We start from the raw sequence: 16,935 nt of genomic DNA, 5'->3' as shown, positions 1-16,935 counted from the left end.
GTCCTCAAGTCCATTCTCTACATCTGCATCTTTATTCCTGTCCTGCCCCTAGGTTCTTCAGAAGCTTTTTTTTTTTTTTAGATTCCATGTGTATATGTTAACATACAGTATTTGTTTTTCTCTTTCCAACTTACTTCACTCTGTATGACAGACTCTAGGTCCATCCAGCTCACTACAAATAACTCAATTTCGTTTCTCTTTATGGCTGAGTAATATTCCATTGTATATATGTGCCACATCTTCTTTATCCATTCATCTGTTGACAGACACTTAGATTGCTTCCATGTCCTGGCTATTATAAATAGTGCTGCAATGAACACTGTGGTACATGACTGTTTTTGAATTATGGTTTTCTCAGGGTATATGCCCAGTAGTGGGATTGCTGGGTCATATGGTAGTTCTATTTTTAGTTTTTTAAGGAACCTCTCTACTGTTTTCCATAGTGGCTGTATCAATTTACATTCCCACCAACAGTGCAAGAGGGTTCCCTTTTCTCCACATCCTCTCCAGCATTTATTGTTTGTAGATTTTTTGATGATGGCCATTCTGACTGGTGTAAGGTGATACCTCGTTGTAATTTTGATTTGCATTTCTCTAATGATTAATGATGTTGAGCATCCTTTCATGTGTTTGTTGGCAATCTGTATATCTTCTTTGGAGAAATTTCTGTTTAGGTCTTGTGTGCATTTTTGGATTGGGTTGTTTGTTTTTTGATATTGAGCTGCATGAGCTGCTTGTATATTTTGGAGTTGCTTCGTTTGTCAGTTGCTTCGTTTGCAAATATTTTCTCCCACTCTGAGGGTTGTCTTTTTGTCTTGTTTATGGTTTCCTTTGTTGTACAAAAGCTTTTAAGTTTCATTAGGTCCCATTTGTTTATTTTTGTTTTTATTTCCGTTTCTCTAGGAAGTCAAAGAAGAATTTTGCTGTGATTTGTGTCAGAGTGTTTACCTATGGTTTCCTCTAAGAGTTTTATAGTGTGTGGCCTTACATTTAGGTCTCGAATCCATTTTGAGTTTATTTTTGTGTATGCTGTTAAGGAGTGTTCTAATTTCATTCTTTTACATGTAGCTGTCCAGTTTTCCCAGCACCACTTATTGAAGAGGCTGTCTTTTCTCCATTGTATATCCTTGCCTCCTTTATCAAAGATAAAGTGACCATATGTGCATGGGTTTATCTCTCGGCTTTCTATCCTGTCCCATTGATCTGTATTTCTGTTTTTGTGCCAGTACCATACTGTCTTGAATACTGTAGCTTTGTAGTATAGTCTGAAGTCAGGGAGCCTGATTCCTCCAGCTTCGTTTTTATTTCTCAAGATTGAAGAAAGCTCCATTCTACTCTAGTAACCAAATCTTTACTCTTTCTTAGAACTGGATATACATACTTAATCATGTGAGAGATTCCAAGGAGCACATGGTTAAATGACACTTCTAGCCCCCAGCTGTGTGGGTAAGTTCTGAGATGCCGCATATGATTAATTTAAGAGGAAAAGATGGTAGCCAGCCAAAGTTATGAATTCCACATAACTGCTGTAAGATTTGTGTGCCCATCCTGAGACTGAATGCAGGGCATGTATGTGTCTCCTATTTATACAAAGGTAATTCTGAGGAAAGAACCCATTCAGTGCTTAAAGAGTTGCCTAGGAATCTATTTCCTTTATTCTCATTTCTCTTCTTGATTCTATTGCTACTATGTCTTCTAAAAATCAATCGTTAGAAATTTTAATGTGATGTCCTTACGATAGCTCTTACTTTATTACAGTGAAGGGAAAAGGAAGAAGAAAACCTGTCTTCAACTTTCAGATCATCATGTTCAAATATTTAAGACAATCCAGGTAGCAGAAAGCAGCAAATAAGTATTTTTCTGCTTGGTATTGACAGGTAGGCCTAGAGCAGCCATGCTCCACTCCCCAACTTTATGGCTACCAGAGTCTCTACATCTAAAAGTACCTCTTTATCTTCCTCTAGTGCCTAGAATTCTTATCTGTAGGATCATTCCTTGTTTGCTTTTAGACTTTATCCCAGCAAGTTACTTTTTAGAATTCTTAATACAGACTACAGAGTAAAACATGCTGTTCAGATGAAACTTAAATCACGTGCCAAGCTTAGAATGTAATATGTTTGGCCCTTGCCTATCTGGCCCTGGCTGTGTGTCTTTTTTCATTGGATAGGACATACCTGAACCAGATCAACTGGAATCCTTAAAAGAGTTTTAGAAATAGAAATGAAGTTAATATCTTTCAGAATGCTAGACATGTAGGTATAAAGGTAGAAGCATGGGAGCTATTAGTGGCCATATTTTCTACTCTGTGGACAGGACAAGCCAGGATGCAGTTACTACTGTGGTATTTGAGTCAAACAAAATCATGAAGGATATGCAAGCTCCAACAGATATACCTAAATCTAAAAGGAAACAAACAAAAAAATACAAAATCTGATTAAGTGGTGAAAAAAATGTAGCTAAAGCCTCAGGTGGCAAAATTCCATTTATCCAAATCAGATGGAAATATAAGCTAAAGGAATGTCTGAAGCCTGCTTTCAGAGGCAGGAACGGTATCAGTCTGTATGTCTGCTGCCCCAGACCTTTCATCCTGACCCCAAGTCACACAGGTCAGTAGCAACCTTGACACACTGAGATGACAATACCAGTTCTTCTCTGAATAACAAAACAATCTCCTTGAAGAGGTTTAAAGTTAAATATAGACATGGTTAAGTACATACTTTGGTATTAAGGTAGGAAAAATATGCTCATATTTGGTAATAAATTATTTATAGTTTTAATATATGTAAATTATTTATTGATGCTATGATGGTTGATTTCATATGTCAGCTTGAGACTTGGCTGTGGTGCCCAGCTGTCTGGTCAAACACCAGTCTAGACGTTGCTGTGAAGGCATTTCTTAGATGTGATTAACATTTAAATCAGTAGACTTTGAGCAAAGCAGAGGACCCTCCATAGAGTGGATGGGCCTCCGTTGAAGGCCTTAGGAGAAAAGACTGAGGTCCTCTAAAGGGGGTGGAATTCTGCCAACCACCCCACCCTCAACATGCTCCCTGCCAGACTGCTTTTGGACTCAAGGCTGCAGCGTGAACTCTTTTTGGAACTACCGTCTGATCAGTCTGCCCTTTGGATTAGCCAGTTCTCTCTGTCTCTCTTTCTCTCTGTGTACACATTGCACACACACACATGCACACACAAGCTATTGGTTCTGCTTTTCTGGAGAACCCTGACTAATACATGTTTATAACAAATGACTCCAAAACTTAGTGGCTTAAAGGCACAAATATTTATTATCTCACAGTTTCTGTAGATCAGGAATCAAGGTGCAGCTCTGCTGAATACCTCTGCCTCAAAGTCTCTTCAAGGCTGCAATCGAGGTGTCAGCTGGGGCTGCAGTCTCATTTGAAGGCTCAACTGAGGGCAGGGAGAGGGCGGTTCTGCTTCGAAGTTCATTCAGCTGGTTGCTCACGAGATTCAGTTCCTCGTGGTTTGTTGATCTGATTGTCCCAGCTCCTCACTGGCTGTTGCCTGAGGGCTTCCCTCTGTTCCCTGCCACATGGGTCTTCCATAGGGAAGCTCACAACACAGCAGCTGGCTACCTCAGAGTGAGCGATCAAGAGAGGTAGGAGGTCACCAAAGACAGAAGGCAGTTTTTTCATAAACTCATTTTGGAAGTAACATAGCATCACTTCTCTTGCATTCTATCCACTAGAAGTCACTAACTGCCAGCCCTCCAAGGGGAGGGTATTGCACAAGAATGTGAATACCACCAGGAGGGGAGGGTCACGGGGGGCCAGCTTAAAGGTTGCTACCACATTTAGCTTGTTGGAGAATCTGACAGTTGAGGTTTTTTAATTCTAATTTAAAATCATAATTAAAGAACTGATTTGAACTTGGGATATATGTTGCAAAACAGGAGAGACTTTTTTCCTAAGATTGTAAAGACTGCTGAGATGCTTGAGGGGACTTCAGATTTATCATATTTATGAATTTAATATATTAGGTTTACTACAGTAGTATAAATACTTGAGAAAGTACTTGGGGGAAACTTCACTTGTCAGATCAGGCAACAAATGTATTAATCTTACGAATGCATCTAAAATGTTGAAGGCAATTAAATTAACTAATTTGTGAGAAGCCTGCGTGTTTAGTGAGTTCTGTAACTTGAGTGACTCAAAGAGCAGTCAAAGACCAATTTGAAAGTTATTGTTAAATTCTACTAAATTTATAAATACAAGTATATGATGTATATAGATATATATATGATTAAGGGCTTAAGGGAAACTAAGTTTTAGAATTTTTTACTTTAGCAAATTGAATATCAATTTAAGAGAATCCCAGTATCTATAATTTGCCCTTTCTTTGAAAAATAATTAATGCCCTCAGAGAAAATGAAATCTGGCATTGATAAAAGCAAGTCTTCAGAGAGAGGAACAGAGAGAAGATTCAAATAGATGAGAAGAAGTGGGCAGTGCTGATATTTTGGAGATCTTGATCCCAGGTGTTCCTGCCCACCGTCAGCTGCGTTCCTGCCCTTGAGTTCTGGAAGACACCTTGGTGTCCTTATAATTTTCTTCTCTTGAAACCAAGAGCCCAAACTCATGTTTTTCCCTAGAATCTCTTCTGCAGAAATGTAATTTGTGAAACACAAACTGGAGACACTATCATCTCTAATAATAGTAACTATGAGAATCAGAAAACCTCTCCAGGATGGGAGTGATGAGACACTGTTTCACTCTTGACCTGCCATCCTTTTTTCCCAGATCTGTCCATTTCCCTATTTATTAAAAATAAGTAGGGGGCTTCCCTGGTGGCGCAGTGGTTAAGAATCCGCCTGCCAATGCAGGGGACACGGGTTCGAGCCCTGGTCTGGGAAGATCCCACATGCCACGGAGCGACTAAGCCCGTGAGCCACAACTACTGAGCCTGCGCGTCTGGAGCCTGTGCTCCGCAACGGGAGAGGCCACGGCGGTGAGAGGCCCGCGCACCGCGATGAAGAGTGGCCCCCGCTCGCCGCAACTGAAGAAAGCCCTCGCGCAGAAACGAAGACCCAACACAGCCAAAAATAAATATAAATAAATAAATAAATTTATTAAAAAAAAAAAAAAAGTAGATTTGATAGTTGAGCCCTGCCTCATGTGGCTATGGAGGAAATAATCAATTTCAAACTGTGCTGAAAAGAATGATTCTGGTTCGAAGTTGCTGATATTACCGTTGCATTTCAGTGACTCTGATGATGCTTTTATAAACTTTGTGAGTTTTTTAAACTTTGAGTTGTCTTCCTTGTCACTGCTCATTTCTCACGTGGCACTGCTGATTCTGATTCCTAACTGTGCCCCTGTCTGTGTTTACCTCTTCATCTCCATGGTTACTGCATGTACTGAAGCCTCTATCATCTCTCCTATGGAATTTTGTGATATTTTCCCACTTAGTTACGCAGATTTTCAGGTCAGCTTTTATCTATTCCATTCTGAACCCACCCCAAGCTCATCTTCTCAAACACAAATAAGTCCACATTCCCTCTTCTCAACGTCCAGGAAAGGTCCCCAACTGCCAAAATAAAGTGCAGACCTCTTAGAATGACACACAGGATGCTTTACACCAGCTTTCAACCCTAAGTTTTATGCTGAAATCATAAGGAACTGATTTTAGTTTGCTGAACCAATTATGCACTTTCCCTCTCCTTGGAACATCTTCCTCCAAATTCTTAAAAATCTGTCAAGGCTGGGCTCAAGTGTCTCCTTTTTATGAAGTCTCTCCTTCCCTGACACACCCAAGCAGAGTTTCCCTTACAATATTCGCATCCACCTTGTACAGAAATCTGCTGTTACAATCTTTATAGCATGGAATTGTAATTTTTTCCTCTACATGTTTGCTTCCCAAACATGATTGTGAGCTCCTTGAAGGCAGACACATAACTTATTCATCCTTGGCTGCTTGGTTTCTAGGGCTGTGCTTGAAACAAGGAGGTTATTCAATAAACGTATGTGAACTGAAGGTAGATCTATTAATATTCTTGGAATTTACAACATTAAATGTAATTTAAATTTAAAAATTCACTCAGGAAATATCCTACTTCAGAGCCCTAAGAAAATTATTTAACTTTCCTTACAAATTTCTCTTCTATGGGTAGAAAGGACTGGTTTAGACTGTAACAGAGCACTAAATTAAAGTAAAGCAAGATTGTCTCTTTCTTGAGATAGAGGGACAGGAAAGAATAGAAAAGTACTTTATTGCTTTAGTTTTTTACATGCAGGTTGAAATGTCATTAAAGTAAGATTTGTCACAAATAAGCTGAAACACAACAGGGTTGACTGACTATAAGTTAAACAAGGGGGAGTTTAAAGAAGGGCTAGTTTTCCCCTTTATTTACATTTTGTTTCAGTGTAAAGGGGGAGAACACAAGCAGGGGTGGACTCAGGGAAGCTTATGACTGAGAATTACTCGGGCTGACTCAGCCTCTTCCCTTTTCTATAAAATGCTTAAGGAGCCAAGAAGAGGTCCATGAAACAAGATACTAGCATTTGCCTTAGAAACCTCTAAAAATGAGGAGCCTATTAAAAGAGAAAGTCTTAGAAATAGAGTCACAGATGTAGAAAACAAACTTACGGTTCCCAAGGGGAGAAAGGGGGAGGGAAGGATAAATTGGAAGACTGGGACTGACATATACACACGACTATATATAAAATAGATAATAAGGACCTACTGTATAGCACGGGGAACTCTACTCGATACTATATGGGAAAAGAATCTAAAAAAGAGTGGATATATGTATACGTATAACTAATTCACTTTGCTATACAGCAGAAACTAATACAACATTGTAAATCAACTAGACTCCAATAAGAATTATTTAAAAAATGAGAAAGTTTTATTGGAAATCTGCCATTTCTCTTCTTTCTGGCTTCCTACCCAATCAAGTTGTGCATTTGCGTGTCTGTGTGTGTAGAGCTCTCCAAATAGTGCTATTCTGCTTAGTTTTTGTTTTTTTTTTAAGTTTTGAATATTTTACAGCAATGACAAGAAAAATAGGCTTGCTTGGAGTTCAGCAATCCTCATTAGTCACTCACCACAACTGGTAATTAGATGAAAAAGATAATGGGAAGCAGGGACTAAGCAGGACTCTGTCATCCTGTGTGTGAAATGATGCTGAGACAAAGCAACCCAGCAACCCTGGTGCCTGACTTGTTTTAGACGTTTTAGAACACAAAGAAAGAATTGTCAGGGATAAAGCCCTACGGTGGACGGGCCGTTTCGGGTTATGACTGATCACCCCTCACCACTAAACAGTTCAGGTGAACCAGCAAGTAAAAAAGCACTTAACTATGTGATAAGCACTTAACCAGCGAGGTATTGGGCACCATGGAAAGGCCTGCTTTTCTGTCTTAGGTGCTGTGATTATAATAAGAAAAGCTTATTCATTGTTCAGTTGCATCTGAATCAACAGTGATTACAAACATCTGTATGCAGATAATTCAGAAATCGATTCCTTATGCTTTTATACTAGGCTAAATATGAAAACCATGTTTCTCTGAAATGTATCCAAATTTTCTTCCTAGCATCTTTACCCTAAAACTTCCATCATCCCTTCCCCCACCCCCAATTTTAATTTTCTTCCACGTGCAGGAATTCTATCCAAAGCATCCCCTGGCACATTCTCCTTCTCCTTTCAATATAGGGAAGATTTACAGATGAGGATAAAAAGGAAAGAGAATAAGCAAAAGCTGGGATGGGGTGGGGCTGGATTTGGGGAAGCCTATAATTTGATAAGGATGAGCTCAGATAAGGCAGGACTGGTGAGTGGTGGTCAGATTGGGAAAGGTCTGGAATGTTCGGCTGGAGGTCTGGACTTCATGCCTCTGGAAACAGAAGGCAGAAGGTTCTGAGCCGGGGAGTGACCCAGTTAGAGCGTGTGTTAGGTTACACCAAATCAGTATTTCGGGTTAATAGACTAGGACAGACACTGGGGACTTAAGAGCAGTTAATGAGAAAAGTAAAAATACATTAGCACATGTAGGATGTTATGAGAACTTGATTTGGGGCAGTGGAAGTGGGTCAGAGGGATGAGGAAAACAAAAGATCAAAGACTAGAAAGATCCAACTTCCTGACTCAGTTTCATACAAGGCAGCATGTCCATCCCCATAAAACCCTAGGTGTCTGCTTGTGTTGTTCCTGTAAACTTTCAACATCCCCTCACTGGTAAGACATAGGAAGTGACCAAAAAAATCATTTTTACCATAATACTTGAGCAGCCATCAGATAAGGGTGATAAAGTTTACTTAAGAAAACGGTGCTCAAAACATCCACCTTGCCAAGAGAACCTCCCCCCTCCCATCCCCATGGGCAGGAAGAATGGAGCAGGCCATTTATCAACTAACATTTTGTGAGCCTTGTGCCGTGCAATCAGAATAAAGTAGTCTTTGGATTTATCCAAAATTAGGCAGCCGCTGTGATTCATTTGAAAAGGTCCCTGCCATAGGCTGGAAGTAGGCACCCGGCTATAGGATGGGGAAGCAGCAAAGGAGGTACACAGTTCTGGAAAGCCTCCTACCAAATACTTCATCTATTAAATAGATAGCGGAAACCAGACATTAAAAAAGTTAGAAAGGAAGCAAAATAGTGCAGGAATACCATAATGACCTTTTGTGACTAAGGAAAGTATCAACATTACCATGGATGGTGTTTACTTTGCATAAACTAAACTGCAAAGACCATTATATAGGGCATAGAATAGAAACAAAGTTAAAAGAGATTTAAAGCTCTTTTGTTCCAATTTCCCACTTAGGCAGAAATGCTGTGCACAATATCCCTAGTAGGTGGCTAACTGGTATCAGCCTCCATCATCTCAATGAGCAATGAATTGTCTGCTTCCACCGCAAATGTATTCCATTTGGAGTATCCTAATTCTGATGGTACCGTATACCACATCACTTGGACCTCCACTTATTCACAGTTCTGTTCCTTGGAGAAAACTATGTCTATTCTGTCTCCCTTACAATAACTCAAATGAGAATTTTTGTCCTGACTGCAGGGGGAAACCAAGGGGGTTGTAAAGAGAAGTGTGGGATGACAAATTACGATTTGCTCACTCAAAGACCTATTTGTGTTCTGTTGGGTCCACCATTATATATACTGTTTTTTCTTCTTTCCTTTGGACTCATCAGCTAATTATTATTATTAAGATCTCTTCTCAATTAGCTTACTAGTTATACATGATTTATCTTATATATTACCCTAGGCGTGCTTGATTTATTGATATCTAATATTAGTGGGTTTTAACCAAATTTTAGAAAATACAGATACCTTAGAGCACCTTAGCTCTATTTACTCTTAACTTTTGTGCTTTCATGTGTGTTAACTCCCGGAAGTCAGTAGTTTCATTGCTTAATAAAATAAATACTTATTTCTATTTCCTCACTTCCCTTTCCTTTTCCAATATCCTTCATATCTCCCTGCATTTCTCTTCCTCCATCTGGGGATCCTTTCTGCTGCCTGAAAAACTCCTTGCTTGTATTTCTTTGAATGTGGATCTGTTGTGATAAGTTCTCCCAGTTGTTTTTTTTGTTTTTTTTTTTCTGGAAATATCTTTATTGCACCTTCAATTTTGAAAGATTTTTTTTTTTTCTGCACGTAGAACTCTAGGTTTTTTGTTTGTTTTGAAACTTTGAAACATTATTTCATTGTCTTCTGACTTAGGCAGTTACTGGTAAGAAGTCAGCTGCCAATTTTATTTTTGCTCCTTTGCTTCCCTCTGGTTGGTTTTAAGATTTCGTCTGGTCACTGGTTTTCAGTGGGTTTTGCTATCTATTTGGCAAGGCGTGCTTTTCTTCTTGTCATTTGTATTGATTCTTGAATCAGAAGCTTGAATTACTTTTGGAAAATTCTTGAACATTGGCTTCAAATATTGCTCCTACCTCAATTTCTGTTTCCTTCTTTTCTAGGACTCTAATTGCACCTATGTTAGACTGTTTTAAGGTCTATATTTCCTTTATACTGTTTTCCGTATTTCTCATCCCCCTTCCTCTTTTTGTTTCAGTCTAGACACTTTCTGCTGACCTATTTTCTTATTCACAGATCAGACTCACAAATCCTCTCTTCAGCTATGTCTAATCTTTAATTTCATCTATCGTTTTCTAAATTTCCGTTATTGTATTTTCAGTTCTAGAACTCTTCTTTTATCGTTTCTAGTTCTTTAGCAAAATTCCCAATCTTGTCATCTAATTTTTAAATATACTAATCATAATTATTTTAAAGTCCATTTCTGATGACTGCAATATCTGGCCCTTAGGGACTGTCTTTAAAAATACATATTATTTTATCACTGTCTGTTTTTATGTGTATTAATTTGTACTGGAATGCTAGAAATTGTATATGAAAAGTTATGGAAGCTTTGGCTGATAATTTTTCTCCAGAGAAGGTTTTTAATAGCGTATGGCAGACAAGGAGAATAATAGTATATCAGTTAAATCTAATACGATATTAAGCTGATTTGAGTCTGGGTTTTAGTCTTCATAAGGCCTGGTCTCTATTTCTGGTTTGCCCTTACTTATAAAGTATAACCTTTTGGGGGCCTCAGATGAAAGCCTGGGCTATTTTTTATTACCTCACCACCATAGTGGGAACTGGCTCTTACTTTTTTCTCCCTCACGTAGTGATACTGATGAGAGCTATGCTTACCTTTTCACCGAGCTTGCCTGTCTCTCAAACCAAGCTGCGAATGGCTTCGGGGGGGAAACTGGCTCAGATCGTTGGGCTTTCGTTTCTGTATATCCTTTCCTTCCACGATCTTTTTCTCTTACGTCCTGGCTGTTTGGTAGTCCTAAGCTCCATTTCTCCGCGCCATGTAACTCTTTAAGTCTGTTCTATTCTGCTTCTCTGCAGTTTAGCAACCATGCTCTGCTCAGTAAAAGCATCTCTGTGCTTTTACAAATTGGTGGTGTCTCAACAGAAAATAGCAAAAACACCGTGCTCATTTCAGTGGGTTTATCTTCTCTCCAGCATCTTGGTCCCTTAAATTCCGATTGCCTGGATAGCTTTCCTATGCCATCAGTGAGACGATTTTTTTTTTTTTTTTTTTTGCATTCAATCAAGCTTTTTTTAGTTTTCTTTCTTTCTTCCTTCCATTTCCCCCTCTCCTCTTTTCTTCTTCTTCTTCTTCTCCTTCTTTCTTTCTTTCTTGAAGCCCATCAAAGCCAGAGGCTACTTGGTAATTTTTATGCTGTTGAACATACTATATATATATTTTTTCTGTTTTTAGGAATTTCTCATATTTTTCTACACTCTCTTTGTTTTCAGAGCCTTCCTGCATTAGTTAGCATTTATTGCACAACAAAGAACCCATACATTCATGGATTAAAACAACAATTTATTTATCTTGCAATTCTGGAGGTTGGTGATTTGGGCTGGGCTCAGCTGCTTTGAGTCAGGCTTGGCTAACCTTTCGGTGGGGCTCACTCATGTATCTGCTGCCGGCTGCGGGGATGGCTGGGAACTGGCGAGTAGGAGGGTTTTGGTTCTTCCCTGTGTGAGGTCTCATCCACCAGCAGGTTAGCTTCAGGCTTGTTCATGAGGTGGCGGGATTCCATGCACAAAAGCAGAAACATGAAGAGACCTCTCCAGAAATCACACAATATCGATTCTCCTGCACTGTTGGGACAAAGGAGGTCACAAGGCCAACCCACATTCAGGGTTGGAGAAATAGACTCCACCTCTCATTGGCAGAAGCTGCAAAGAATTGTGGCCATTTTTTGGTAGTCTACAACGCTGAAGTCATCGTTAATTCTAATAATTTAAATTTCTTAGACTTTTGCTCATTGATAGTCACATCCATTGCAAACAATGATAGTTTTGTCTTTTCCTTTCCAATTTTTTACAATGCCATTTCCCTTCATTGCCTGATTGCACTGGATTGACCAGTCAGTACAACTTAAAATAAAAGGAGAGAGAGTGGGCATCCTTGATTTGTTCCCAATTGCAGAAGAAAAGATTTTGAAAAACTTTTCAATATTAATATGCTGTACTTTGTGGATACTTGTATTTTTTCTGCATATATTAAAATGATCATATGATTTTTAAAGTTATTTTGTTAATATGATAATTTCACTGGTTCAATTTGAATATTAGACCAAATTTAATTGCTATATTAACCAACTTGTTGATTTCTGTTATTTTTTGATGTGGAAGAGTTTTTTGCTGACTTATTTAGAATTTTTGTATTTATGTTTATTGTGGCACAAGTGTTATTGATCTACACTTTTTAAAATAATGTCTTTGGCAAGTTTTGGTGAAAATTAATAAAGGAAAACCTCACTAAGATGGAGTCAGGAAGCCAGAAGGGGGAGCTCTCAGGTAGTACCACCTGATGTCAATTACAGGAAGCATTGTCAATTACAGACCCCAACAGAAGAATCATCAACAGGAAAGAATCATCCACCACAGGTCCCAACAGGAAAAGATGTACATGGTGTCTCCTACAAGAAATTGACTACCCCAGCAACTCAGCCAGTGAGAAACCGTCATCACCCTGAACTCTCACTTTTCTCTGATGGACTTTTTTCAAAATAACCCCTTCCATCTTGCTCCTTTTCTCTCTATAAAATAACATTCCTCTTTGTTGTGTATTGGACTTGCCTGTGGCTTTTTCCATAGCTTGCTTTTCCTGAATTGCTATTCCTCTGCTATTCCCGAATAAACCCATTTTTGCCGGTAAAATAACTGTTTTATTTTTAAGGTCAGTATTTGAAATCAAGGTTATAAATTGGGAATTGGCTTCTTCTGTATTCTGGGAGAGTCAGCGTAACATTGGAATTGCTTCCTCCTTAAATATTTGAGAGAATTAACCAGTGAAGCCATCTGGGTAAAGACTTTCTTTATGGGAAGTATCCAATTATAGATCAAATAAATAGGCTAGTTTGCAATCTCTTTAGTAGTTATCTGACTAATCCAATTTTCTTTCTCTACTTGTGTCCATTTTAGTAAGTTGTATATTTCTAGGTATTTTCCCATTTAATGTAAATATGCAAATTTACTATTGCAATTTGTTAATAATATCCTTGTACTATCTTTTCATTTTCTACAGAACCTGTTTTTATTCCTGAAGTTGTTATTCATGAATTCTCCTTTTACTACCAGTAGTGTGAGGTGTTTTACCCCAGTTTCACCTAATTTAAGCTCCATCGACAGGGTGCTACTGAGTGAAAGAGTAACAGCTCTAGCTAATAGTCATTTGATAAGTTTGAGTTTATTATAGTTCTGGCAGGAGAGGAATGGCACTCTCAAACTGGGCAATCTGCAGAGAGCTGAGTAAAACAATTATTTTTAAAGTTATCTGTGGTGTTCAAGGAAATAGCAAGGGGGAGTGTAGGACCCTGGGGTAGTAACTGCAGGAGATTATTACCACCAAGGACCTGGGGAAGAGAATGGTTCCCAGGCTGTATTGTGAGTAGCTATAGGGGAAGGACTCCCAGACAGATGCTGATACCAACAACTCAGGAATGAAGCCAAGGAAAAATACCCTGACCTCACTTTCCTCTGGTCCTCCAACCTCTTTTGAGAGCCTCCTGTTGACTGAACCAAATCAGGTGCTGACAGGCAAACGAGTAGTTAGTCTTTATATATCAGCAACCTGGGAGGGCAAACACAAGATATTCAACACATTTTGGATAGCCATTTTGTTACACTTCCCAGCAGTGTCATTGGCTTAGTAGGTGGGTACTTAGTGAGGCTACAAAACTGGAGGAACTTGTTAAGCAAAGATGAAACATTTGACAAGTATATTGTCTCCCCTGCCTACTCAGGCTGATTTCTAGATGAAGAGGTTGGAAGACGGAATGCTAGTGGTATCTTTTGGTGTTTTCTGGTTACATTTAGCAAGGAATAGAACTAGGCGTTAAGCTCAGGCTGATATAGGTTAGTTTGCAGTAAAAATGGAAAGAAAAGGAGAAGAGAGAATCCAGAAATTTGGAGCCTTTTGGATTGAAAACTCAAATGGTTTTAGACTCCAAATATGAAAAGGTAAGATTCAGAAATGTTTTCTGCATTAAAGATCCATTAAAGCAGAGTTCTGCCACAAACTACTAGTGTAGAGTTCCCTCTAAGCTGGCTTACCTCAGTGTAACTACCCTTATGTTGAAAGAAGAGAAGGAATGGGGGGAGGAGATTCAAAGAAATACATCAGCCTGGAGGATTATGATTAGTAATTATGACTATTCAAGATATCTGGGTGTTTTTCAGGCAAATGAAATCAACTGGAAGCAAATAGATCAGAAGCATACTCGGTTTTTTTGAATTGCTCAGCTAAGGAAATCACACGCCAGACTGAAAAAGCCTTTAACTGTTTAAGACTTAAAGTAAACCTTGGGTTTTGAAACTTGCATTGACAGGATAGCGTGTGTGAAAACTACATCACTTCCCAGAAGATCTGGTACCAAAAAAACCCCAAAAACCCCAAAAAACAAACAAACCACAGAGGATAATACAGCAAAAAAGCCAGAGTCCCCCTCCCCCTCCCCCTTCCGGCACAATGGTGAAATCATTAATCCCAAATTGAAGACTGTAGGAAAGTCAAGAAAGTCCCCACTTCAGGGCAGAGACCTCACAATGCCTACTTGTAGGATTGTACCAGGGCTATTGACCAGTGATCCCATTCTTCCCTTTTCTAAATGAGAGATTTGATTGTAGATTCTCTCTGTGCTCGTGACTATAGAGTGTGTGCTCAGGTCGGATAAATCGTCCCTTGATCATGAGAAGCCACAGTGTCCTAAAGGAGAGGGCGGGGCCGCTATTGGAGATCTGGATTTGAGTTGGGTATAGTAACTGCATGGGATTTTAGGATGTTTCCCTGGAGTGGGAGTGAATGTATTCAGTGTGAGGAACACGGGATTTATAGAGACAGTAGACGTGGCAAAGACAAAAGATGTGTTTGTCCCTTGAAAATTCATGCGCCCTTTCTATTGTGTAGAGTTGTTTCTGGGAGGCATGTATGTGTCTGCATTTCTCAGCATCTAGATAGGACTTTTAGACTAGTTCTCACCAGTGGGCTATGAGTAAAATAATGAATGTTATTTTCGGGCTGAAATGTTTAAGAAGCAGGTATACGTTCTCCATTTTTTCTTCTCCAGTCCACTGGCTGGAATTGAATGACTGCAAAGCTCTAGACGGTGGAGCCACAAGGCGAAGCAGCCTAAACCACCTCGTGGAAATATGCTCACTGAATACCAGCATTGGACTCTGTGTGAGCAAAGAAAAACAACTCTATTGTGTGAAGTCATGAATTTCAAGGTTTATCTGAATCCTCTGCTACTCATACTCAATGATTACAAAGTACACGAAGTTCTATAAATTACTTTGTGGGTCCAGGAGCAAATTTATATCTATATCTATATGTTTCTCTCTATATATCACACGTATATAAATTTAAGGGCAAAGAAATAAAAATTTACTTAAGCTTATACATTTAGATTTTAGATAATGGTGTCTGATTAGCATTCAATTGCTTTAGGGCAACCTAAATCTAGGAATTTACCAGTTTATCCTCTTACAATTTAAACTCAGGAGGTTGAACCCAAAAATGTGATAGGATTTAATGACAGTCAACGTGTTTTAATATCATTGTATCCTTCACAGCATCTATACAGTGATGGAGAGACAGTATTTCTTGAGTATAAGACAAAGAAGACAAATGATCTTAAGGATGAATGATAGGAATTAATAATAAATTCATGCATCTGTATGCCTAAATGCATAGGCTGTTACATACATGCACGATGACTGTAAGGTCACTAGCTATTGTGGAATCAGACCCCAGAATATTGCACCATTATATTATTATGGAGTTAGAGTGATATCTTCACTCATGACTTTTAAAAGCAAGTTGGTGCTAAAGCTCAAATCTATGACTGTAGCAGGGAAAATGTCCAATGTATGTCATGCCTGTCATTTGCCTATTTATTCTCAAATCCATTCCTTTCCACTACACTGCTGGGCTCTGTATCACAAGGGGCTGACCCTGCGAACTACATTTTCCTGACCCCCTTCTCAGCTGGGAGACACTGACAGGATACTGAAGGGCAGGCAGATGGGAGATTTCCTCTTACTTTCATTTAAGGTGGCATCCCTGGCAGGGCAGGTGGCATCCCTAACGCCCACAGGACAGCCCCTGCTCTGTAGTCCCAACTTTGCATGGCAGCCTCCCTGGTGGTTCCTGGTGCAGCTGCTACCCTGCATCCCACCAGTTCTAGAGGTGGTGGTGCCTTCCTGCTGGTGCTGGATTACTTCATCATCCCATGCTTGGCTCCTCAGTTCTTCCAGTACCATTGTAACTGGTTCCTCATATTAGAGTCCTTCAGACTTGAATGCTGTGTTCCAGATAGGACCCTAATCAATATATGTGTGCACTAATGGCTACATAGAACACAATATATAACACAACTTGCATATATAAACTTCCCAACAAAATAACTTTTCAGTGATTATTTGTTGAATGAGTGAATATATGTATTGGAAGGGTTACTTGAGAACTGGGGGGAGGGGGAGATATTTTAACGTTTCAAAGTTAAACCTAGAAATCCCTATTAATATTTTGTGTAACTGTTACCAAGTCCAAGCTTGTACTGCTCACCGCAGGACAGGCCAATAAATCGAGAGACGACTTGTTGGGGCAAGGAATACGACTTTATTTGGAAAGCCAGCAGACCGCGATGATGCTGGACTAGTGTCCCAAAGAACCACCTTACCCGAGTTAGATTTCAGGCTTCTTTTACTAAAAGGGAAGGGGGGTGTGGCTGGTTGTTGCAGACTTCTTGGTGCCGGAATCCTTTGTTCTTGCAGCTGTCCTGTTAGGTCTGGTTACAATGTTTCAATAAACCTCCAACAAGACAAATGTTATTCTCTGTTGTGCAACTTTTTATCTCTAAATGAATGGAAAAGTGTTACACCTT

This window comes from Eschrichtius robustus, chromosome 10 (assembly GCF_028021215.1).
Source record: "Eschrichtius robustus isolate mEscRob2 chromosome 10, mEscRob2.pri, whole genome shotgun sequence".
Classification (NCBI taxonomy): domain Eukaryota; kingdom Metazoa; phylum Chordata; class Mammalia; order Artiodactyla; family Eschrichtiidae; genus Eschrichtius; species Eschrichtius robustus.
Note: the sequence above shows the minus strand (reverse complement) of the source record.